The sequence below is a fragment of the Anopheles funestus genome, chromosome 2RL (genome assembly GCF_943734845.2).
Source record: "Anopheles funestus chromosome 2RL, idAnoFuneDA-416_04, whole genome shotgun sequence".
Classification (NCBI taxonomy): domain Eukaryota; kingdom Metazoa; phylum Arthropoda; class Insecta; order Diptera; family Culicidae; genus Anopheles; species Anopheles funestus.
The window spans coordinates 85,029,069-85,052,754 of NC_064598.1; the positions used below are offsets into that span (position 1 = coordinate 85,029,069).

At 42.4% G+C, this 23,686-nt stretch overlaps 1 protein-coding gene across 2 annotated transcripts in view; it reads left to right on the forward strand.

Annotated features, from left to right (window-relative positions):
• Window positions 1-3,041: 3,041 nt before the first annotated feature.
• Window positions 3,042-23,686, forward strand: part of LOC125764467 (uncharacterized) — a 167,191-nt gene continuing 146,546 nt past the window's right edge. The window contains exons 1-2 of one of the 2 annotated variants that reach the window (XM_049428759.1): window positions 3,042-3,970; window positions 7,371-7,855. The gene's annotated coding sequence lies outside the window, so the exon portion shown is untranslated. The remainder of the gene's footprint in view (window positions 3,971-7,370; window positions 7,856-23,686) is intronic. The other variant, XM_049428758.1, reaches the window with a different exon arrangement.

Here is a 23,686-nt window from a genome sequence, read left to right on the forward strand (position 1 = left end):
GTTTTTTGACACTTATTGTCTAGTTAATCGACCCGGTTACAAGACTACGTAACAGAATTACGGAATATATTCAATCTTCAGTCTGTATCTAAAGAAGGTTACGTACCGTCGATGGAACCATCTTGTTTCAGCCATGTAGTAATTGCGATTTTCGAAGACCAAAAAAAAGTAATACTCGTAGTTGATTGAATCATAGAATAGATATCTCTCGATTCATCCACTCACTGGATCTTGGTTCAAATTCTGACTGTCTTCCTTTCCCGCTAGTTTATAAAATCGTTGAGTAAATCTGCGAACGTAGATTCATGGGGCCTTGTGATACTTTGCGTGCAAGTCTTAAGGGCAATTTGATTTTTGTCGATTGAAAATACTATAAGCCTTCGCACGGTTGTCAGGAACTGGTTAAATAATGTACAATGGACTATAGGAATTTACAACGAACGATACGTCCGGTTCAAGATCAATTCCCACTTTTATCGTTCTATCGATAGTTCAGTCCAACGTTCTCAGTCAAACATAAAGAAAACATATCTGTTTAAAAGCTGGTCCTGTGTTTTCTCTTGACGTTTAACTACCCTATTAGCTGCCTCTTCGTTTCAACGTCGAAATTATTGGTGTTACTCCTCCCTGAACTGTTATCTAAAAAAAATTTAAACTTACACAATCGTATCTCTTCTACGGATATCCTCAGGAAGACTTCCTCCCGGTGTAACGCTGAAATTATTATTCATTTGATCTTCATACTTGTGTTATGCTGTACTTTATTTTTACTTCTACTGTCGAGAGGCGAAAACTAGACTTCTGTTTGACGCCTCTTACCTTTCTCTAAACGAATTTTTTTGAATACTGATAAATGCTAGGAAATCAATATATAACAAACACAAACACAATAATTTTTACAAATTAACTGATAAACTTTACTTTTCAGACGTAATAACTGTTTGGCAAACGCTTCTATGCCGTCACTCCATATCATTTTGGGTCCACGGCTCCTTTTCTGTCCATGTGAGTTACCTAAATGTACTTTTCTGACTGGTTCGCCTTGTGTCATTCAAATGACATGATCATCCCATCGCAACATGGCAGACATTGTCCTTACACGCATATTTTGAAAAGATTTGCTTCACAGTAGGTAAATATTTATCCACGTAGAATAAATGCTACATGCTAACAAAATATTTGATTTAATGTACAAAGCGGCTGTGCTAATAGAAATGATGCGAAAGATTTGGCGAATTTTCGAAGGTCAAAATCGTGCTATAAAAGAAGGAATAAGTCTGGAGATAGACCATCAACTGAAAAGTAACAGTCGGTATCTCAACACTCCAACATGAAGTTCACCTTCGTTTTCCTGCTTGCCCTGTTCGCCGTGTTGTGCGTTTGCCAGGCCTACCCACGTCCCTCCGAGGAAGCAACCACCTCTCAGGAAGACGATACGAATGTTGAGGACAAAACCAACGAACAACTGAGTGGTGAGCTAGAGACGAACCCTCATGGAGGCCGGGCTGAGATTAGCTGTAAGATTAAAACTAATACTAAATAGCTTCGCAAATGAATATTGTCTAGTTAATCGACCCGGTTACAAGACTACGTAACAGAATTACGAATATACATATATTCAAGCTATAGGATGTACCTAAAGAACGTTACGTACCGTCGGTTGAACGATGTTGTTTCAGTCATTTAATAAATGTGGTTTTCGAATACCAAAAAAAAAATGCTCACGGTTGATTAAATCATAGAATAGATATCTGTATATTTTGCATGTAAGTCATAAGTACAGGTTGTTTTTGTTGATTGAAAATTCTGTAAGCCTTCGCACTTTTGCCAGTACCTTTCCAGGGTTGCGATCCCATCTTTATCGTCCTATCGTTCTCTTGGGTCATCAACTTCAAGAGAAAGTGCTCTTTATCACATAGCTATTCGTTAGATATCTTCTGGTGGCTTATGAAAACGGCGGCTTAGGTAAGGGTGTTTGATGATTCTTAACATTGCCCGGTCATCAAGAAATCATGAATCCATAACGAACGATTTAACTAATCGTTCGATCTGCGCTTAAATATCGACTGGACGTACTTATCGTACTTTTCCCCCCTCTACCTCCTCCCCCCACACGCAACCCGCCCCCCCCCTCTCCCCGCATACCGTAAGTTATTCAAAATCTACTGTTAAGTGTCTTGCGGCACATATAGGATGATTCTTCCGTTATCACTATATTCAGCAAACAGTTTCGTGTATTAAGTTTGAATCATTTTGAGTTAGTTTGAAATTAATCTAGTGCCATTCTAGAACTTCTATCGCAAAACTTTATGAGCCATATGAAATATTTAACCTTACCTTTCAACTTGGATTGGATCGTTTCGTGATAATCAATATTGGAAAACTGTTTCAGTATTAGAATACTGACTTATTTTTGCCTCCATTCGTACGATAATAAAAGTATCGCTAAATATATTGAATAATAGTCATTACGCAATTTCGTTTGAATGTTTTTCGCAGGTTCATTGTTTATTCAGATTTTTTCCTATCATCTAAATACACATTGAGTTCTTAGAATATAAGCACAATACCATCACGTTATGTTAAGGTTTTTGTAATAGTAACCATATTATCACGCATGCAGCACACCATCCCAAGAACATCTGTGTTTATCACCGTAAACATACTGGTTTCGGTTTTGATACAGACAAACAACGACTAGACATTCTTCTTTTTGGAAGGGTTTGGAAGATTGTTTGATCAGTGTGTTGTGCAAAATTGTAGACTATTCAATCGACTGGTTGTTTAATTTGAACATTGTTTTAGGTCATACTCCATCGAGAACTAATACATGAAGTATTTTGAAACGTTTTAAGGAGAAACGTTTTTTTCTAAAACATTATACCAAACTACATTAAGATTAACGGCTACGAATTATTTGAAACTGAAATATTAAATTCTCAAAACATTATACTTTTTTGCTTAGCTATTATTTTAATAATGAAAAAAAAAAAACACTAATGAAACTTTAGTTAGTATATTAATTTTGATGTTCTTGTGCTTTTACAATTATGACCTTTGGAGTTCTTACGAAGACTTCCGATTTGCCTGCGGATTATTTATCCGTAGTGGTTCTAAAACTTCTATTAGTACTGTGCTAAAACTCCAATACTGCTTGCAGCTTGCATTTTCTTTTACAACATTTTAAAGGCATTTGCTTGCCGGCTCGGAGCTCTGCTTCCACGGAGACACTAGACTAGACAACAACTTTCCTAGTGGAGCAGTAATGTTGTGCGCAAGAAACTGTTGTACTCTCCCAGACAAAAAAGTCCCAGAGAAGCCTTTTACCGTTAAAGATACTCCAGATGGTTTACGTACCGGTTACTTATACCATCATGCCACACCACACACACACACACACACCAGCAAACCAAACATCCCAATGTCAATGAATGCAAAAGGTGTGCTCGCGGTGGTACGAGCGACCAAGAGAAAGGACGAACCGAAAAAGTGTAGTGCTTTTGGAGAAGCAGCATGCTTTCAAAAAAGGACACGCAATCCTCCCACACCGACCGGGTGCAAGAGAGCAAGCGAGAGAACGTTACCTTTGTGAGGGAGTTTTAGCGATCGCGTGAGCGCACGAGAGCAGCCGAGAGATCCAGAATCCTGGCAAGGACGAACGGGCTGATGGCTGGTTGTGGATTTGCACTCGAGAAACAGCAGTTAGTCTTCAGTCAGTTTTCCCACCGGTCGTATGTGCGGTACGCGTTTCGCAGGCCAACATCGCCTATCGGTCAATCTCTGTCACTCTGTTATCTTCTGTACCACAAGCAAACTATCCCCCCACCACCCCCAACTTTTCTCATCGTCATCATCATCTCATCCCGAAATAGACTACGGTACGGTTACGGTGGCTTTGTCCTTTATTCTACAAAATCCCTAGTGTTTGTGCCACCCCCTTATGGGTGGCGTCGTCTTATTGTGCAGTGCAGTGAGTACACACCAGCAGGGGACACTGTAGGATACACGCACGTCCGGAAACGTTTGTGCCGAAACGGAACACTTCTTCGACAAAAAAAAGCGGCATTAGATTTTGGTCCTACGCTAAACCTTCATACCGATACACTGAGAATAACCGGAAGCACCGATACTATGCTGGTGGTACAAGAACACCGTCGACAAGCGTCCACTTAGTTGGACAAATACGGCGGTGGTCCAAATGCTTGTCCCGTGGTGATGCTCCCGTTTGCGTGACTGTGCCTTGCTGCGAATAAATCAATTCATTTTTTTTTCGCTGTTAATTAACTTAAAAGTTTTCCTTTTCGTTCCCTTCGCATTGTGGTCGCTGCTGTGCGTGGGCTCTCTCGCTTTCTCTCTCTCTCTCTCTCTGTTTCGCTCTGTGTCTGTGTGTCGCTCCGTCTTCGTACGACCGTCAGAATCAGGCAAGTGACGGCTGATAATATAGCTTCCCAACCAAGTTTCCCTGGAGTTGTCCCTGATAAGACAGAAAAAAACAACCAAAGTGAGGGAGAACCACCCTTAAAGGGCACCTCCTGCTATGGGAATTTTGTTTGTGGGTGGGGTTTTGTTTTTGGAGGCGACTTTTGCCCAAAAACCGTTTCACCGTATGTTGGACAGACCTTTCCGTGAATGTATGCGCGAAATAGACGTTACTACGCTAGTGTAATGGATAATGCCGAATGAGAGAAACAATCAGTAGGCCGAGAGCGTGAAAGAGCGCACACAGGGGAACACAAGCAGTGATCGTTTCGTCGCGCATTAGGCGATACCCTTGCTACTATCGTTCACCATCAACATCAGCACTCTCGGGGACTACGTTTCGAGGACTTCCTGTGCTAGGAAGCTAGGAAACCGTTTGCCAATCAATTTCGCGTCGTACCGAGTTATGTCGCTCGGGTTGGGAGGGGGAGAGGAGTGGGTCGGAAAAGCTGGATAATGTGAGGGAATAAATAAATCCCTTCGTCCCTACCTAGTACGGCCATAAAATGAAGGTCGGCAGTTGGGGTGTGTTCCTTGCGTCCTTGCTTTGTAGGTGTTTGTATGTGTGTGTGTGTGTCGGTGGGGGAAAAAAAAGGGTCGCACAAACTACCGATTGCATCGTAGTTCAACGCTCAAGTGGAACTACGTGTTGCAGCTTAAGGTGTGCTCTAGGATGGGGAACACTATTATGTCATAGACGGATGGATGTAAAATGGCACATTTAGTACACCGAGAGGGGGAGTTCCAAAACTCCACTAAACAGTGATCCCGGTTACGGATTATCGACTCAACGCTGCTTAACAAACACGCCTCGAAAAGTGACTATTTATTCAGCATAATGACCGCTTGTCCAAATAGCGTACCAATGCATAGTTTATGAGTATGCGTGAACGTTTTCGTGGTGGATTTGTTTTCCGACTCCCCGTGACACACCGACATGGCTGTGAACGCGTTGATATCAGCTCACGAACGCAATGTCAAAATCGCTCCAGACTGATCATGCCTGCCCATATCATATGTTATCCATTCGCTCTCGCGGCTCTCTTCGATTGCATTTTCTTTCTGTTTGTTGCTCTATTGACATTGAGGCAGTAGCGTTAGTGATAAGGGGTTTTTTTTGTGTGTATGGAGCAAAAGACAACGATACCGGATGTTGTTCGGATGACAGACATTTCGTAACGCACACGCTAACACGCAGCAGTGTTCGCGTTGGACGGCGTCGGGAGCAAACCGCTCGCGAGAGAGAGAGAACACCCGAACATCCGGCAGGATATGGAGAGTAAGTTGGTGAGTTCGGCAAACCGGAAACCCGATGCGGAGTGATCTCCACACACACACGCACACAAACACACACGTGTACAGAAAACGTTCAAACACACCCATACATTAAGAGCGCGTAACGCACAACAGTGAACGCATTGGCGTTGGGTTTCTGTGGACCTTCAAATCTCGTCCCAACTCATCGAGCATTGAGCGACACCGAGCAAGCTGGCGAGATCGTGTGTGGAGTTGTTGTTGCTTTCATTTTTTTTTGCAACTCGGGTTTCCATGCTGTCGGTTACCATGGTGATAGCGCATCACAGCTTTTGCGCTGGTGGTTGTCCGTTTCGTTTCGGTAAGCAGGTTACAAGTTGGCCTGTGCGTGTGCGGTTGTGTAGTCTCGTCGAGATTTCACTTCGTTGCCAGCCGAACGGACACCGTGTTGATCGGAAACGAGGACATGCTGGAGGACTGCTCGCAAGCTTGCATTCGTTACAAAGACGCCAGCTGTATACAGCAGCAGCTGAGACCAGTTTCGCGAGTGAGTGTGCGAGTGCGTGAATGTACGTGTACGCGAATTGGGTGCGAAAACTGTGCACGGGATTGATGGATCACTAGGACAAAATTGTGTCCCACAAGTGGATGTGAAATCGTGTGCTAATTAGGAGGAAGCTTTCTTAAGCTTTATGGTTAATTAGTTGAATAGTTGAAAATATGATTAGTCGCTTTGCTGTCATTGGGAAAAATTATTACTGACAAAGCTACCACTTAAAGGCATGATTTACCTTACTTTGTTGCAAATGTTAGTGATGGCAAATTAGACACCGATAAAGCAAAAGCGTCGGAACAGAATGGAACAAAAACTACACACAAAAAAAGGAAACCTCATAACTAGCCGGCTAATGTAACCCGGCCGAAAAGAACACAAAACAGCACCGGAAACCGTTCCAACATAACCCAGCTAGTGGCAGAACAGAAGAAAGCACACGAAACAAAAGAAACGGAAGTGTGGGAAAGCATGAAGAATGATCCACTTGTGACTGCTTGTTGTTCCATCTTCCGGGCGGCATTGTATCGAGAGACTTTCCGTTTCAAGTGACGGAACGGCTACCCACCGCGCCATGGGGATTTTTCTTCTCGCGAATGGATGCGAATAATCGCAACATGGTGGGTGGGTGTTTTTTATTGTTTGTATTTTTTATTGCCACAGTGATACAACAAAAAACCGTCCTCCCCTCGAAACACGCTTCAAAGCAAATCAAGGGACGGATTACAGGTAGTGCTGGTTTCCAGTTATGAATTCCACACAATACCGTGTGGAAACTGTGACAATGCAGCGTAAGATGATGAAAGAAATATGAAGAAGCATGGTGTTGTAAATTCCCCCATCGAAAAGGGTGGATTTCTTCTTGCGAGAAAGACACAGTGGTTGTTTCTTGTTTGGTGGATCGTGTAAAGAAGATAATAGAGAAGCAAGTGGACCGATTTATGCTGTATTCTTCAACTTGGTTTTTTTTCAACTAGAGAAAGAGTTCTTTTTTTCGAATAAGCGCGTCACACTTTAAATAATTTCAGAATATTTTTATAATGTTTCGTAAGATAAATTAAAGCTCATTAAATCATGTTTGCAGATGTGACCACGCCGCCAGTGTAGTAAGAATATTCCGCGTAGAAAGTGCATTCCGTGTGTGTCAGTGTATTGGAAGCGTGCAGACGTACTTGTGTCTATCCATTTACTACCAACTACAATAAAACCGCCTGCTGTATCTGTGTCGTGAATGTTTTTTGTGCTAGTGTCTATTTCTCTCCCATTTTGTGCAGTGTGGTTGCTAAGATACGAACTAGAATAAGTGTTGTCTCTACGTGCAATAGCCGGGAAGTGCTCGTTATAAGTAGTGCTGCTTTAATGGTTCGCACCGTTGCTTCTGGGCGATACTGTGTGCGCGTGTGTTAGATGTGACAAGAATATAATTATTGAAGCTTTTTTTCCCTCCCATCTCCCGCCTGTTCCCGAGACAAGGGAAAGAGCTTGGGAAAAGTGTGAACATACGCTATTGCTAAGGATTAACTAAGCACGGAACCGAAGGATTCTCGACCGAAGGGCTACCTACACCAGGTACGTACGGAATATGGTGTATCGGTGTAGATTTGTTTGCGTGTTGTAGCATTCGATCGGTCACCATTGAAGGACTGGCACACATTTTATGAACCAAGCGAATCACCCCTTCCCCCTCCAACCCTGTTCCCTTCCCCCCTTCTTCCCTATTCGTTCCGTTCGGGAGCAGCAATTTGTACAGCTCATGAATATTTATTTTGCCACTTCGTCGACAACAAAAAAAAAACAGTGGTTACTTCCAGTGGGGCCGTCCATGGGTCATGTCCTGCTTCTGTCTCGTCCTTTGACTAGCCACCAGTGAGGAAATCGTGAGCAAGAGCGTAAATGCGTTTTTGACCACTTTCTCGGGATACGGGTATGGATATTTCACTACCATCATCACCACCGGTAACCTTCGCGAAGGCACTTTTCCGTTTCGCTATAGAACGGTTTTCCTTTTTCGTTTTGTTTTGCTCTTTTTTTGAACGCCCATTCCCAAGATACGATGGATGCGCGTTCTTCGGCAAGCGCGCCAGTAATACAAGTGAGCGTGACAGCCATGTACGGGCCATTTATCACGGGACCAAGTGGAAAGTGGCCAACCGAGCGAAGTGGTGGTAGCGGTACTATGAATGACAGAATTGGAAGCGTGTAAAATCGTGTGGATATCCTACATTTTCGGGGACTTTGGCTATTCGGTGTTGGTCGTATGGCAGTGGACAATAAACATTGAAGTTGTTGGCTCATTGTGGAGATAGTTATTACTTTGCGCAACTTTTTTCTGTATAAATATTTCACACTGATAAAGTTATATCTTCACACCACAGTTAGTTAGTCTTTTTAAAGTTAAAATTTATGTCACATGCAACAATTTCCCATTCGCTCCTTGTACCGATTCACACCAGATTCTATTCCGTGTAATGTTGTGCCTTCGACACATGTACCCGTTTGCATTTAAAGGCAGATTTTTTAATCCACAAACAGCCGTATGCTGGTCCGATATGCTAATGTACCAATGCTACACCAGAACAAAACGCTCGAACATAAAGTGATGGCGCGAGGCAAAGTGCTACCGAAAACCCGCGACGAACGATGACAGTTCCGGCAGATGATAGAAGCCAAAAACCTGGGGCCACGGGTTTTCCAAACGCCCGCATTCCGTAAAGGAAGCCTTAACGAAATGTAAATTTTATTTCATTCCATACTTATTATTTTAAACGACCGTTTCGCATGGGAGATGCCGATATTCATTTTCCACTCTCGGTTGGTGTTTTGCTTCTCCGTAACCCAGCCGGCGGGGATTTCCTTTCAATGTTCAGTTTTTGGGGCAAAAATGAAACAAAACCCCCCGTGCACATACAAACACTATCGCACGACTCGGAATCGGTTCACTTTAAGGTTCGCTTTTGCGGAAGGATTTCTAAACTAACCGGTACAAGGCACCAGGCGTCTCCATCTTGAAGTGTGTGCACGAAGAAGCTTTCACCGTTCGTTTACGCGGCACCAGGCGTCTCCATCGTGAAGTTGTTGCAGGAAGTTTTCGCCAGCCGTTTCTACCGTAGTGGAAGTACATTTAAAGAAGTGCGTGTAAAACGAAAATTCACTTTTTGCCTTTTGCCTGCGATAAGGCTGGGCACTCGCGTTCTATCGCTAGTGCCATTTTTTGTTCTGTGGCTTTTCATTTTTTCTTTGTTTACTAACCGCTGATCGTCTTCGGCTGGTTGGATGGGCTTCGTATCCTGAACCCCACCCCGGTTCGTCCCGAAAGATTTCATTTCCAGCCCGGCATCCCTTTTGCTAGGCGTTACATCAAAGCAAAATTTGAATATTGTCATTAGACGGTGGTGTGAAATTGGGTGAAAATTATGGGATTGCCAGTGCGCCGGTCCTACAAAGGGAACGGGACGGCAAACAAAGAAGATGAAGCGAAAACTTATCGTTACCTTTTTTTTGCGCAATTCTGTGCATTGGAGTGAAACGGATTAGGTGATGAAACTGGCCGGATGGGACAGGATTTGGGCCGTTGATCATCGGGGCATTAGGGCTGCGAACGGAACACTGTCAATTTGTTTGCTTCGATCATCAACCGAGCGCAAGCACGGCCATGGGACTTTGATTGGTTGCCGTTTATGAAGGTGTTCATTTGTCAGGGAGTTCGTATCGATCGGTTTTGTGCTCTCTGTTTGTGTGTGTGTGTGTGTTTTTTTTGGCGTCAACCATGCCAAAGGGAAGCGAAAGTGCGCCAATTTTCCATAAAAGTTTTGCTTCCCTTTGCCGAGCGAAATTAATTATGAGTGTGCCGGCGGTTCATTATCTTCCTATTCGGTCACGCTTGGATTTTGCTGGAAATGTGGTTTTTAATTGATATTGATTAAGCGATCAATAGGGCAGTGAAGTAATAGAGATAAAAGTGTAATAAATTAATTGATCCGCTATTTTATGGCAGGCCTGCTATCGGTGCGATGGAATCGAATTTTTGATTGAATTTCTTTTTTTCTATGGAAGGATTTTTTTTCACAATGCTCCGATTGTGTACAAAATTAATTTTAAATAACAATAAACAGTTTAAAAAAATCGAGCTTCATCGTGGTTACCCTAAAGACGAGTAAAAACGAGTGAAACCATAGACTTGCGTGTTTTAATCTTGTTCCCTTTTGTGGACGAACTGAATAGAAATTGAATCATATTTCAATACCAACCATGATTACACTCACCTATTCATGGCGCCACTTTTGGCCCCCTCAGGGCGGGTGTTTCTATTGACGGAACGCGTACAATCTTGCTAGAAGTTGTAAGCTGTCCGTACCGCTTGAGCTGTATTCTTCTGAAAGTATCTTCAAACCGCTGCTCTGTCGCTACCTTTGTGTGTGTATGTGTGTGCGTGTGTGTGGTTTGTGGCATATGATGTTGCGCATCCCATGTAATCTATATTACACATCATGGACAGGCGTCATCTTGCAACATCACCACGCAAGCATAATATAGCACTTCGAAAGAGCAGCAACGATCCATTCAACGATGAAGTATCATCATCTTGGGTAGCATTGTGTGCCTACCCTTGCAAGGTAAATATAGCGTGCGCGAGGAAGCAGGTCAACGTTGGCCGCCCGCTTCCGACATGACGAGCCTGACGAGCATGGCGCTTTGTCCCGGGTCGGTTTCGTACACGCCCAAAATCACGTCAAGCGTCGGTGTCGTATCGTTCGTGCTTTTGGCGAGTGGTGTCAATCGTAGAAACATGCGAATGGAAGATCCATTATGCTACGGCACGGTGCTGGGTTGTGTGGCATGTTCAGCGAGCCTTTGGCATCACATTGACGCTCATCATGTGATCTAAAGTGTGACCCTAAGATTAGCCCGGCCGTTGAATGTGCAAAAGAGGAACTGTGTGTTCATCTTTTTGAGAGCTGTTGGTTCGCTTGTTGGTCCGACAAAAGGCAACGAGGATGGTAAAATAAATCTTACGTCAAGTGCGAAACGTATGATGATAGAGCATAAAGGAAAGTAGTCTTTAAACGAGCTAAGAGTTGGTGCCTTGGAACCAAATAGCTGGTAAACAAATCATTGAAACCGCATAAGGCTTAGATTACGATGTTTTTTTAGTTAAAAAAATATTAACTTTGTTTTATTTTTATGTGTGATTTACTTTTAAAAATGTGCATAATAAATTATTCTCAAATAAAGATAATTAAACAACTTACGGAAGCTGTAAAACCTTTCAATTGTGATAATTACAAACATTATTAAACAAACAGCTTAAAACTCATGTGATGCATTGCAAATTAAAAAACAACTTCCAATAACTCAAACGAGTTCCGATTGCTGACTTTTCGACAAGCGCCCAACTTTTGTACAAACAATTTCCATAAAACCGATAATTGATATTCAATGAGGTGAACCCACTCAATCGTTCCGGCAGCGGTGATTGCACCATGCAAATGCATCGATGTTGCAATCCAATTCCACACTGTTCGGCTCGTCTGAAACAACATGCCCGCTTGCTCCGTCGCGCCCTGCCCTGCTGATGAGCAATTGCATTACGCTGGAAGCGTTGAGGCGGCGCACGGATGCGATCTGCGAGAATAAATTACTTTGCCAACAATGCTCGCCACGGTGGCGTCCATTGTGTCGACTTATCTGGAAGCGAACAAGCGCTTTCGCACTGTTTCACAGGATTACTCAGCACAGCAAACGGGCAGATTGGTGGAATCGGTGGGAAAAGAATGGGCCGAGGGTAATGCAAGAGTGGTCGGGTGGCATGTAAAATGCAACATTGGATTTTTTGTTTCCACTCTCTCTCTGCCCTCTTGCTGCGAGGCCTCGCTGTTGTTTTTCTTTCACATCAGGCAAATGGGGGAAATGAAAATTTTCCACTCATCTCATCTTGCTTCATATTCAAAGGCGGCGAAAGCATCATCGACAGTTTGAAGCGTTGGGTGGCGAGTTTGGGACAAGGCAAGGGCATCTATTCGCGAATTTCTCTGTAATCAGCTCAGGCGGAAAAGCTCTTCATGCACCCGGTTGCTTCGAGAGCGATTAAGCCTTCCGGATTTTTTTTGTTTTGGTGGTAGGGAAATAAATTAATTTATGTTGCTGTGTTTTTTATTTCTTTTTATTTCGTCCTTGGTTTTTCTTTTTCTCTTCTCGTTCAGTGTGGTCTACGAGGCTTTTGGTAGTGTCTTTGGCCGGGATTACTGTCGTAGCGCAAGCCGAAGAAGATGGGATGAATATATTTCATCAATTTTAATTAAAATGGGGATCATCTGTCAACGTTGCGTGATGGTGCGTTGGCTTTTCTTCAGCCTGGAATATTCGGAACCAGCAGTTCTTATGAAACTTTGTCCGTCAGACATTCGTTTTCTACGCTGTTTTGAACGTTTAGTGATGGCTTTAGGCAATGAATATATATTTGATCAATAATTGTGTAAAAGAAATATGATAGAAAATTAAAATAAATAAACCAATTTAAAGGATAATCTGTATTTCCTTTTTTAGATGAATCAATTTCATTTTCAATTCTCAACTGCATGATTTGATTTGTGCGCCTGAAAGTATACAATGTGTGTTACAAATTATGTTTAATCATCCGGCGAGTGTTTGAAACGATTGAAAATTACTGAATGAACCCAAATAAAACCATATCATAACTATTTTCCAAATTTGCTGAGAAATATAACAATAATCCAAATGTTGATTTACAATTTTCCATGCGTTACATTACGAGGAAGAATTATTTGTAAAGTGCGAAATGTAAAGGGGAAATTGATTTTAATAACTCATAACCTTCCATTAAAATATCAGCTAATAAACTATCAATATTTTCCATGCTTACCCGCCAGAAAATAAAAATCTACCTAAATCAACCATTATCAAAGAATAAGTTCAAATCGTTGGTTTATATGCATAACAACGGGAAAAATCAACGTGACAGCGTTGTCTCATGTGAGTGGGAGAGAGCGGAAAAAAAATGAACGCACATCGCCTCCACACCACGCAAGAAATTGCTTACGAATGTGACAAAGCGACTTCCCGTTATGATACACCCTGAGGCGGTTTGGAAACTTTACCAGGAAGAATGGCGATGGTAGACTGCTGTAGAGGAAACTCGTCAACGAGTCGCCCTCATTTTGTACTTTTCCATACATCGAAAAATCTGCCAGTGGTTGGAGAGTTTTGCAAAATGTTGGATGACCGCCTTTTTTTATGTTTCTTCTTCGATAGTACGGTGTGGTTGATGAAGCTTTCGATTCGAAAAACATGGTTCATACTTTTCTCCCCACCCCATCTGTTCGATTGTACGACCATCCCCACACCACATGTTTGTGACCGTCTGAAAGCAAACTGAAATCATCATCCCCTACGGAGGAGGGTAAAAGGGAAAACACAGTGACACATCCATTTGAACGGTATTTCCCCAACAAACAGTGGCGTCGCTATTCCTTCCAGCCGAAGCTTCCCGGAACGCTCGCATGCCGGAAGCAACGGGGGGGAAAAAAAACTTTCGCTCCGCTTCCGGGGCGTTTGCGTTGCTCGTTGGCTTTACCCATGGCGTCATTTAATCTCCCCGATGTGTCATATATTTCAAAGAAACCGTCACACATTTGGCTCGGGCCTGATTTGCTAGACGAAGAAATATATCTATATATTAAAAATATGAAAAATTGAAGGCCATAAAAATTGGAATATTTCACTTCACCCATCGTGGAACGATCCTGCGTATGGCCGCGAGCACCGTTTCATCCCGTTCGTAACGTTCTCGCTCACAAATTCGCTTTCCCGGTCAGTGCACATTCTTCATTCGGCGCTCGGTTTTGTTCTGTACCAATCGACCACCATTGCGTTCCGGGCGCTGGCTGGAGCAGAATATAATAAAACCCATCGTCCCATATTTATTTTATGTGATTTTGTGTCTTCGATGTCTTCGGTTCTGGGACCGACAGTGTGTGTGTGTCCTCGCTGCGTATGGACGGACGATCGGCGACAGAGCTCGCACAAGGCACAGAGTGCCAGCCTCATTGCGCTGGCATAGTCACCGTGGTGTCCTTGGCATCGTGAGTACACAAAGGATTATATTTTTATGAGCGTGACTTGCGAACGCTCAACCCCATCCATCCGTGCGTCCTTCTAGGGGGCGCGGAGACATTCCGACCGGCGGTTTTTGGCACGCGAACGGCACCGCAAGCTTTTGTTTGAGCAAACGCTTCGCTCTTCCCGTTTCGGAAGACGCCCGAATGTAGGCAATGAATTTTTAATGAAAATTTTACCAATAAAAGAATCAAATCTTCGCCGGGAAGGCTGATGGAGGGATGGGGAGGAAAGGGGTGCAGGGTAGTAGGGAACAAATAAATCTGGCCCAACCGTAAGCTACCCAAAAAGGAATCTTTACTAAGTCACCCTCTACCACCGCACAAAAGCTTCCTGAGCGTGCCTGAGAGTTGTGAAGCCATAACATTTTGACACTTTTTGGGAAAAACGATACCCGGCTACAGGTTGGTGATAATCTAACTTTTATTTTAATGGCCCGTTAGTATTTCAGGGAAACGGGCCAACAGTGTATCCTAGTATGTGTGTGTGACGGGGGGAAATTTCGTCGATAGCTTTCAACAAGTAGAGCAGCTACGATCGTGGAACTTATGAAATTCCAGCTAAACAACCGTTCAAGTTTCGTTTACCAGGCACGTGCTTGTTTTTGGGGATGTTTGGAAAGAAAGGAAGCAAAACAATGGTCGCGTTTCTGCCAATATGGTCCGTGACAGCGAATTTGTTTGATGACAGCATGTACCACAGAGTAGTGACCTTAAGCCATACCATGGCTCATCAATCAACGGTAGACAAACAGCACTGACGGACGTGGAAGGAAAATCGTTTGTGTTTGTGTGTTACTGTATGTGTGTTACTTCCCTTTGTGAGTGGGAAATATAATTTTCCCTTTCCGCACAGATCCGTCAATGAGTCGTATCGGATCCGATTTGTGTGATGGTGAAACTCAAGCGATGATTGGAAATCCTTGAACTGTTGCTGCTTGTTGCGCTGTGTATTACGTGTCTGTCTGTGTGTGTGTTGCTGTGTTTTTATTCTCTCTTACAGCAAGTATCCAAAAACCGACCACCGCTTATATAAAGTGCGGGAAGAGAATTGTTTTACCAACCCAATGTGCCATATACTCCGTGTCCGGATGCTATAGCAACACGGCACACAGCGCAGAAGATGCATACGTTCGTGCTAAAGTGTACCAAACTAACACCGCACACACTGACGCAATCGCGTGCCGTTGTCGGACGAAAATGAGCGAAAGTAGTCTCGCTGAAGTTGTTTGCTAGTTTCGGTTTCTTTTACCCCCGGGATGGTCCCCGCGAAACGTGTGCGCGAAACAAAACTCCACCGATAAGAATGCGGGAGAACATGTTCACAAACCACTGGCGCCAGCATAGTTCAATATTGAATTAAGATTTGCTGCAGCAAGTCTGGCCAAGCATCAGCTCTCGGCACGGTACGGTAAGTTGTTGCGCAAAGTTGGTCCTCGGCTGCTGTTGCTGCTGGATTCGCGCGTGGCCCAGCGGTTGGCGACACACACACACATACACTCGATTGGGTTCTTATCTTGTGTGACGTCTTCCAGCCATATTCGGCGTGGGACAAGATTAACTACCTTCGGTCAGATGGTATATATACGACTTTTTTTTGTTTTGGCCGTTTTTGTTCGTTCCGGGGATATTCTTCTATTTATCTTTCCGCTCGTAAAGTGGTGAAAGAAAAAAAATAAAGGAGTGGTTTCTTATTTCAACTAATTCCAATTTACTGCGTCAAAGTTTGTTTTTTTTTTCATCGTTTCGCTCTTCGTTAAGTGTGCACTCAGTAGTGTTCGCACCGGTGCGCAAGGTGTACTCATGCAAAAACTGGTTTAAAATAATATCAACTCAGCCGAGTATACTTCTGTGCAGTTTGTGTAGAGGAAAAGTTTAAATGAAACAATTTTGAAGTAGCTGTACCAATTAACAAATGGTAAATGAGTTTACAACAACCGGTTAACAAGGAGCCGGTGTAAGTTAAACAAATTTATTTGACTAGATATATTTGTACATTACGTTGCATTTCAACTGCAGATCTATCATTCATTGTGATAAATGCAGAAGAAAATATTTTAAATTCGATTTATAGTAAATGTTTAAAGACGGTCAACTTGTATAAAAACCTTTATTAAAAAAGGTTTTTGATACGATCTAGGTTTTATATTTTTTTGGTTGAACCTTAAAACCCAATTTTAAAAAGTTTACAACAATTTAAAAAAATACGACTTTTAAATTCATTGAACGTTGTGCAATTGATATTATTGTGAGGATAAAAAGTGCACATAATATTATTAAACAGTTCAACGATATGAGCGCCTACCACATAGAAAAGCTTACAACCTGCTAGTGGTTTGACAGATGTCAAATTGTCATTTGGAATAAAATAAGTAACGTTGTCAATTGGGGGCAGGTGAACCAACTATTCAGGCGCATACTAATGAATAATACAACAAAAACAGACTCAATCATTGAGGTGCGACCGTAGATGAGGAATATAATTGCGAGAAAATTAGTTTTGATGTTTAACTTTTGGATAAAAATAATTTAAATGCAAATACAAAGCACAAAACCAACTTAATTATGACAAAACCGGGTATACTTTGGACAAATTTTTTGTATTATGATGAGCCTAAACTTATCAGCAAGAATAACAACAGAAAAAAAAGAAATATAAATCAGATTACTGCACGCCTAGTTAGCTATTCAAAAAGCAGCTTATTTGAAGAAAAATAGATTCATTCATCTCGTTCGGTTTTCTATTCATTTGATGCAAATGCAATATCCTATTAGCAGTGCCATTGCCATTGGAAGAGAAAATGGTGCATCGGGTAGTATTATGCCCAGGCAAAAAGGCAGTACCGTAATTTATTCGCCCATTCTCGGGGTCGTTCGGTGGCCAGACCAGAACCATGATGAAGGAGTGCATCAACTTCCGGAATTGCAAAACCGGAAAGGATTTTGCATATTTCTTCACTGTGGTTTTGCAAGGACTCATTCCAAATTTGAATTTCTGCTCCTTTCCTCACTCCAAATTTGGTTGAAACATTGCTGATCGTAGCGTTTCTCGGGTGAAACTTCATTACGTTTGGTTCGGATGCTTCCCTTCGGACGCACTTTTCCTACAATCGGTAGCACACAGCGGTATTGCTACGGGAAAAGTAGGCACCAGCATCAAGGAAGGGACCGATGGTGTTTTTTTTTGGCGTACGAAAGGTAGTAATAAGTTTTCCAGTTTGCAGTTGGCACCGTGTCAACGGATGCGCTGTGTAAGTAATTTTGACCTAGGTTACTTGTGCTCATAAGGCGAACTTTTTGTCGTAAGTGTAGCGAACAGACAATTGTTTCAATTTTCCCCGCTCTAAATTGGAGGATGCAACTGTCGCAGGCCATAACTTCTCCATTACTTGATTTGTGCTACGACGGTTGCCGCATTTCTTGGGCAGGTCCGTCTGGTTCGTTCGGTGGTTTTTGAAAGGTGAGTTTGCTTGTTAAAATGAAAAGGCTTTGGAAGCACTTGAGATGAGGGCCAGATGGGAATGAAAAGTCTTTGTTTTTCATAGTGCTCTTTATTACAACAACGTTTGTCCATTAGTGAAGACGGCTTTGGAAGGCACTCTAGGTGCTGGATGTTGGAACGAGGTTCGTTTGAGAAATTCATTAAGCAACGATGACTGGCAGTGCTAGAGAACTAGTTAGCTCACGAGAAGTATTCTCGCAATATATCAGCTCGGTTGGGACAGTTTTAAAGGTTTGACCTTATAAACAAATCCAATAAATCGTTTACATCTCATTAGGATGTAGAAACTAACCCCTGAAAACTAATGCGATTGAATTACCTCCAGGAATAAATATTCGAAGAGAAATCCAGCAACAATATCCGCAACCAAATTTGATTTCAAGAACCAGCGGTCCTTTCATTCGATTGACCTTTTACCCTTACGGTTCAAATTCTTGGTAACATCGTCATTACCTCACCAAAAACCTGAAACTACGACTCCATCCGTCTCCTTATCCTTGGTTGCTCTCAGCCGACATACAAATCCCCCTTTGGGCGTTTCGGGATCGGAAACGTTTGCGCTTGAGCGGGTTCCTTGCAGTGAGGATTTTACAACGGTTGATGCCATACATTCTGCGTTTGGCACGGTGGCACTTACATCGTTTCAGGAGAGAAAACATCGTTATGCAACTACTACGGTCCACTTCGAAGGGAGCAGTACACGATGTTTCAATCTTGGAAGTTCTGCTAGCAAAGAAAGGAACTGCGGGAACTCCAGAACCGGTCGGCATGGGTTGGGAGGAGGTTTTCTACTAACTTACATGTTACCATCCTTCTTGAGCGATGTAATGTGGCTGAGGACCGCAAGGGACAACTACGACATAAAACAATTTTCCTAGAATTTGGGCCACAAAGAACTTTACAGAAAACTTTAAGACGCCCTGTTGGAGAGTAAAGCCCAACAAATGATATCGAGTAATACACTTACGTAAAGATGATGCAATATTCAATTAACATTTTGTAAACCTTTATCTCAACAGTTCGATCGTTCGGCTTTAATGAATTAAAGTCTTATAATTCTTACTAGTAATATCAGTTTAAAAATGTATGATTGATATTCCAAAGCTCGTGCGGATAAATGTTTCTGGAGTTGATCAGTTTGTTGTGTTATCCTTTGCTCTTTTATTAAATTGAATGGGTGACTGCGGTCCGTTGATCTTTTTTATCAATATTATTCGAGTAAACACACAAAAAACATCCTTACGTCAACAATGTTTGGTAAACAATCGCAAAGCGGCAGTTACAAAAAAAGCCGTAAAAAACCCTCTAAAACAATGCACAATAACCGAAGCGTTATAGTGAGCGTTTGAACCGAAGATTGTAAAAAGAAACGTAGAAACATATCTGCAAAAACTTGTAATCAAATAGGTCCAAAACAAAAAAAAAAGCGGACTCCACTTGGGAGTTGCGAGAATGGAGCAGAAATTTAGGATTTGCTGGATCAGTTGCGAAGTGGATAACTGTTGGTATGATTATGAAACGGGGAAAAAAACTGTTGCCAAAAAAGATTGTTTTCCTATTGCCCAGTCGACGCTTCATGCGCTATTTATTTTACCACCCACCAAGGAGTTGATCCTCAGCTGCTTCCTCTTCTACGATGGGGTTTCTTTCTGTTTGTCTTGTTTCTTCTGCTGCTGCCGCCTTGAAGCTGTATGTAAGAAATATTTCCCGGCATTGTGCAGCATCGTCAGCATCATCGACTGGGAGGTGGCTCCAACGAACCCGGAAAATTTGCCTTCCCACCCACCGACCGGATGGGTAGAACATTTGCCAGCTCGATCGTTTTCCGCGCAACGGACGGCATCCATCTGGAACCGGGCCGAATGCACACCAACACTAGCATTTTTGTGAACTACACAGCATAGCAGTGTATGCGCCTTCATCGACCCCGCTTAATACGGGGTAGAGGGTAGGTTCGATTTTCCATTTCCCGGACGGTTCCTATTTTTCATTTCTTCTCTAATTCAACCTTCCTTCTTCTGTCTTCATCCGGTCGGCTTTCCCAGAACGAATGTCTTTTCCCGCGGGGGAGAGAGAAGTTTGTTTTTTTCTTGCTTTTTTTGGGGCTATTGGTACGTTTCTTTCGATTCCATTTATCTTGCTGCAAAGCAGTGTGATGGGAATGTAAAAATTGATGTACTGTTCAAGCTCACGCTTCACTGGGGAGGGAATTGAATGAAATTTCCGTCCCATGCTTTGCGTCGGACGTCCCATTGAATGTTTTCTCTATTGAATTGTCAACTTCCTCGTCAGCAGGGATTTGAGTGTGTTTGTGTGACAATCCGGACGGACGTAGTTTTGCGGGGATTGGGGACACAGGACAGTGGACGGCGATTGGCCAAATGGTTTCAAGAAACACTCCGAATGTCACTCAGCGTTCTGATGCGACGGTGAAGGAAATGGAACAAAATGGATGTTGAAGTTGAGGAGATTGAGGGAAAAACACACACATATACAAACGTGTCTAAATGCGACAGATCAACTCAATGTGGCAAGCTTTCGGTAGGCTTTTGCCCATTGCCGGACGGGAGAAGTTCGCATTCGGTTTACCGGCACATACGAACCAAAAAAACACTGCTCCGATGGCAGTGGATAAACATAAAAATGGACAGAGTGGACGATTGGAAAGCTTTCTCGGTGATGAAAAGAAATATCAACTCTAGCAACATCATCATCGACAGCGTTCAGATTATGTGGGCAGATGAGGCAACCGACTGCAATGTTGCCCGGGCGATGGCCTTGTTTGTTTTAGTTTATACATTTCTTCATACAAGTACTACGAGAAGAAAGTAGTCGCACTATATGTGTATTTTTAGCCACATACGTTTACGTTAGCGGTTTTTGGCTAGGTTTTGCTGGCAAAGTGCAAGTGCATTGGCGTGTCATAAAATGGTGCTGCACCTTTATGCAGCTGTTCTTCTGATGTTCTGCTTCGATGTGCAACCGGTCGTGGATGGAACATAAAGCACAAGAGAAGAAGTCAAATCCTGTTTGGACGGCAACAGGGTGACAGGTTTTCTGGAAAGTTAGATAAAGCTTCTCTGGTATGTTGCCAATACGCAATACGAAGTCTAAATCGATTTAAAAAAAATAGTTTTCATGACACACATGATGTACAGAAGGTGTTTAGATAGTAATAAATGTATGTTTTTTTTACATTAATTTAAATTAAATTTAATTAAATTTTAATTCATTAAATTAATTAATTTATTTGATTTTTTTATAATAAATAAAAGATATTGCTTCTTTCGATTTCGGTGAATTTGTTGGGTTATGTTTTAAATGGTTCAGTAGCTTCAATAATGCATAAGTGACACCAATCTCCAGGTACAACGAGTTCGAGTCGTGAACTTGGGTGCGAGTAGGTCCGAAGAATTCGATCAGATTTTATTGCAACTATCAGTCGAAGTGTCTAATACTTTCTTGAACCTACCTTATGTAATCATTTAACCTACTGAACCTACTTGAACCCGATTCCAATTCGAACCGCTCCAGACCGCTTTATATAGTTCCGACCTATTTATCATCACTCAAATGACGCACTACCAAAAACTGTAAGCTTAGACAAATATATCATAAAGCAATATAAAGATCAAAGATGCAAAAACATTTTTTTCCAACGAGAAGCTATAAAAACATTTCTGCAAAACATTCCATCTTTCGTTCTCGACCGAATTGGGGTTCAGTTGTATCACTCCGATTGCAATCAATTGGACAGGAATGTAGGTTAAGCTTTTCGCATCAGCAAAACAGCAACATAACCCTGGGTTTCATAAGAACGCAATGCAAACATCACACGCAGAATGAAAGCCAGAAAAAAAACAATCAAGAAAAAGTTCCCTAATTGAGGGACAAAAACTTTCCCGAATTTCCTTTGGAGACTAAATGTTGTGTATCCTTGCCACCCTGTACGCAATGTCAACACACAAAAAAAAACTGAAGCATAAAAATCTCTCCAAACAACCAACGCACATGTAACACAAACATACAAGCAATTTTATCACCAGACTGCTAATTAGATTGGGAGCTAAAGTTACTCGTACATCGACTGCTGAAGGGTTGGTAGTGGCGTTGTTTTGTTTTTCGCCAACATCCACTACTTTGTGTTCGATCGATACTCGCCCCACCGCTTTCTCTGCTAATTTGCGAGATCGAGTGATCGAGAAACGTCAATGGATTATTGGATTCAGCGAAACATATTATAATGGTTTTGCTGGTGGAATTTTGCACTTCCCCACTCAACCGGTACTCATCCTGACGTTGAGTACCTGATGAAAAACGACGAATTTATTACAACCCACACACGGGGGGTCAGCCACAAATACCGGCAGTGCTTTTTTTTAAAGCTATGCTTCATTAATTATGCAAACAACAACAAAAAACCACCCATTCCCGTTTGCTTTAGTTTGGATGTCGAGGATGTCCGTGGCAGTTTGGTGAGCTTTGTGCGCCGATGAGCTTTCCCCGGTTGTGGGTGTCCTTGAAAAAAGGTGTGAAACAATGAGAACGCTGCCAGAGCTTAATGCGCGGTGTGCACCGTGGTTGACAGTAATTACGTTATCTATGCTTTTGATTATGTTCTGTCTAATTAAGACCTTCATTAAAACTCCAATAGACAGGGCTGATCTCGTTGGTGGGTAGTGTCCCTTTGGGGATGTTGAGTTTATGTGGTGTTTTTTTTTTACTAAACACACGAAGCGGCTCCTGTCGATGGTTATCGAATCGCGGGCAGTATTACAGCCTGTCGGTAGCTAGTTCCAACAGTACTTTTTGCAAGCTGAGATCAATATTGTTTCCCCCGATAAAGGTAGGATGAGTCAAAATGACCTTCGGCTATTGAATTACCATTCTAAACGATATGAAAACGATTTAATAATGAATAAATCAAAATGCTCTAACGTCTTTCATTTTTGGGGAAGCAAAAAAAAAAAAGGGAATCGTTCAATACGCTATTTTAATGATGCTTTCGAGTGAGAATTATAATGAGCATCTCGTTTCGCGGTTCATTAACCAGTACCCCTTTTAATCGTGAATTCGCAGTAGTCTTTAAATGTCTAAGCAATTATTCAAAACATCCAACGGGACCGTTACAGCGGCGATTGCGACCGTGCGACCCATTGGTTGCGGTTGGTTATGCTCGCAAGAGAATATGTCCAGCGACGCAGAAAGAACAGCAAGAAACAGACCCGTCCGAAAGATGGATGATGTTTCCGTGACTGACGTACCGTTGACCAGCGTGCTCTAACCGTGCTATTGCCGACCATCTCTTTGCCGGTTTGCCGTACAGTTGCTGGCTTCCGTACTTCTCGTGTAGCAAACCGCGGGACAAGTTATGCGGAGCGCATTAAGCTAAAGTTTGCATAATTTTACGATCCATCTTAGGTAATTGGATTAACGGTGAATTATTCATTAAAGCCCAGTTACAAAACGGTAAGCGTGGCTGGAGATCTTGTCAGCAGCCAGCAGCTAGCAGGTTCCTGTCGCGGCTGAACATGAACCTGAGAACGCATCGGGCGGTTGTAGATAGAACTGGAGAAAAAAAAGAACCAAACGGTGGAAAATCCAAATGGTGCTGTTTAGAGCGAGACTCATTTAAAATGCTCCGTCAGTCTTGAACGGAAGTTGGTCCTTTATGGTTGGATTAAGGATGATTTTTTTTACAAGCAATTCAAAGCTGGTTATTTAGAGCTTCAATGTTGCTTTAGAATGGTGAAAGCACACGTAATT